Below are 2,862 nucleotides of genomic sequence, written 5' to 3' on the forward strand. Positions count from 1 at the left end.
AATGTCTCCATCTTCAGAAGACAATTTGTGACGTATCACCTCATGAGACTTATATTTGTGTCACCACTTTTGAGACACAAATCATCGTATCCTTTTCTAAATAAAATCTTGACAATCATATCATGTTTGTGAAAGCAGAGGTCCTATAGGACCACCACACACAGACTGGCCTTTTTCATAGATTCTGCTCTTTTTCTTTATGTGAATTTTGTGGAGTTTTGGTTAAAAACTTCACTAAATATTCCAGTGATAGCTCCTACTTATTTGCCTAAGACTTGGGTTATCATTACAGAACTTTCATTGCCTGTCATTAATTTTATTATGAGCAGGTTTTGAATCATTTTTTAAAAGCAGGTTTTGCTTAGGAGATAACTGAATATTGTGTGATTGAAATGGCAGACTGTGCACACTGAAGGAAAACCTAGACTGTTAGTAATACCGCCAGTTCCCGCAGTACACAGTGGCCCGAGGCTTTGAAACTATTTCCGACCAAGTCTGTCCACTGAATTTAGATGTTTATTTTCTTCCATTTTTACATTTTTTATTTTTAGAAATGATTTATTCACATTCTGTAACAGGTGTACCTTGCTTCTCAGAATGTGACAATGTGTTACAGATTTGAGTTTTAAAACAATAGTTTATCTTCTTTTTTTGATACGCAATTAACGCTTTCTCATTACTTATTAGCTGTAAGTAATAACACGAATCCCTTCCTTTTCTTTTCCGTCTTCTTTAAATGAGTGTGTGTTTAACTTTTACTCTCATCTTCCTGTGCTGATTTTGAGGAAACTTTTTAACTCGTGGCAAGTGATAATATTTGAGGTATTGTGGCCACACTTTCCAGCAGCTATATGTGATAATATCTGACTCTGTAAGTAGGTGCCTTACCAAAATAGGTGAGCTTCTTGGAGGATGTTTCTCAGAATAGGAAAGATATGAATTTGGTAATGAAGCACCCAGGTGTTTCACTTAAGGGTATGAGCTCAGTTTCAATGACAGAATATCACGATCTTTCTTTTCCTGTGACATTTTTGAATGAGAGTTACTTGATTATAAAATAAAAATTTCATTTTCTTTTTGAGTTCTAAAATTTTTCTTGCCACTAAGCATTTTAGTTAATTGGTTTATAAAGGAAATGACAAAATACCCCTCCATCCATCCAACAATTATAAAATAGGGATTGAATGCTATTTCACCTAAAAATAGTTGTATGGAGTGGAGGTGCCTTTAAACTCTATTTAAAAATATTTATATTATAAAATGTTAGTGCTTCTTGAACTTTCCCCCCTTAAAAGACCACTAAAACTTATTTGTGTTTTATATCTTGAATTAATTAAAATGTTGAAATTAATAAATGGACAGTTATTTCTCTCATATTCAGGTTGAGAATGCAAAATCCAAAATCTAAAATGCTCCCAAATCCAAAACTTATTGAGCACCAACATGACACTCAAAGGAAATGATCATTCGATTTTTGAATTTGGGATCCTCAGCTGGTAAAAATATGCTGCAAATATTCCAAAATTTGTGACAATCAAGTATCTGCAACACTTCTGGTCTCAAGCATTTTAAATAAGGGATTCTCAACCTGGATTAGTTCTTCAGATCTGAAAGGAAAGAGTTGTATAAGGAAGTCTAACAATTAAGTAAAGTCACACTATTTCTATTCCAACCAATGCTCCAATATATCATTTCCTCAGAGTTCATTTTGGGTATATTAGTGATTCCCAATGCCCTTTTTTTTGAAATTACGGAGTTAGGAATATTTTGAAATCACTTATCAAAGTTATGATTATTTACTAAAAGCAAAGCAGCAGAGAATAATGGAAGTCTTAGAAAACATGGACACTTCTGAAATAACTATAATCAATTATATAGGTCATAATTTATATGTTGAAGATTTGGTAAATTAAAGGCAAAATATAACTGCATTTTTCTTCCTTTGGCATTTATCTGCATATCAAATCTCTACAAAAATGAAATATGTTATTATTTCCATGAGGAGAGAGTGAAGTCTTTGGAAAGATTGCCAAAGCATTTTTCCCAACACTGTGACTTATAATGTTAGCACTTAGGCCTATCTGATCTGACTCTTTTAGATAAGGCAGAGCCAGACAAGTTCATGTTCTGCCAACTCCAAAGACAAGCTAATTCATATATCAGAAACCACATGGTTTTATTTTCAATAAGTACAGTAAAAAGAATTGTGTTGCAAAGGTGCCTAGAAAAATATTTATTTTAATGTAAGTTTGGCTTAGTATTCATAAAAGTAATAATCATTTTGAGGTCTATTAATTATTTATTTCCTTCTGTCCCTAATTATTTCCATTCTTTCCTAAGTACCTTGGTGCTCAGAATTACAAAAGCCTCCTTCCTGTGCATTAAAGTTTCAACATATATTGTGTGATAGATCTAGAAAAGTTATGGAACATTGCAGTAGTGCTGTAACAGAAATACATACTATGTCCCATAACCAGTAAACCTCCATCAAATATAACTTGATAATATTTTTTCACATGATGGTTGCTGGTGTTTTAAATCATTGTTTCAGGAAAAGTTTATGAAAACTTTAAATATATTTAAAAACATGTTTTAATGCTTGGTATGAAGGAAGATAGCAAAGTTTAGTGTGAATTGATTTTGGAAATTGAGTCACCTTAAACTATATTAAACACATACACATAAACACAAAATCTGGACATTATGTATTTGGCTTTATGAGAATATGTTTTTACTTCACATTCTTTGTCAATTTGTGGCTTTTTTTGGGGGGGGCATCATTGAGGAAATATAAAAATAGATATCAAATACTTGGAAAACGTAGATACAGCAGATCTGTTAAATGTTTTGCTGGCCTTGGGT

At 32.3% G+C, this 2,862-nt stretch overlaps 1 protein-coding gene across 1 annotated transcript in view; it reads left to right on the forward strand.

The window, feature by feature from the left end:
• LOC105547332 (receptor tyrosine-protein kinase erbB-4-like) overlaps positions 1-2,862 on the forward strand; it is a 481,077-nt gene that overhangs the window by 207,686 nt on the left and 270,529 nt on the right. The window lies entirely within an intron of this gene.

The sequence above is a fragment of the Mandrillus leucophaeus genome, unplaced genomic scaffold (genome assembly GCF_000951045.1).
Source record: "Mandrillus leucophaeus isolate KB7577 unplaced genomic scaffold, Mleu.le_1.0 Scaffold386, whole genome shotgun sequence".
Classification (NCBI taxonomy): domain Eukaryota; kingdom Metazoa; phylum Chordata; class Mammalia; order Primates; family Cercopithecidae; genus Mandrillus; species Mandrillus leucophaeus.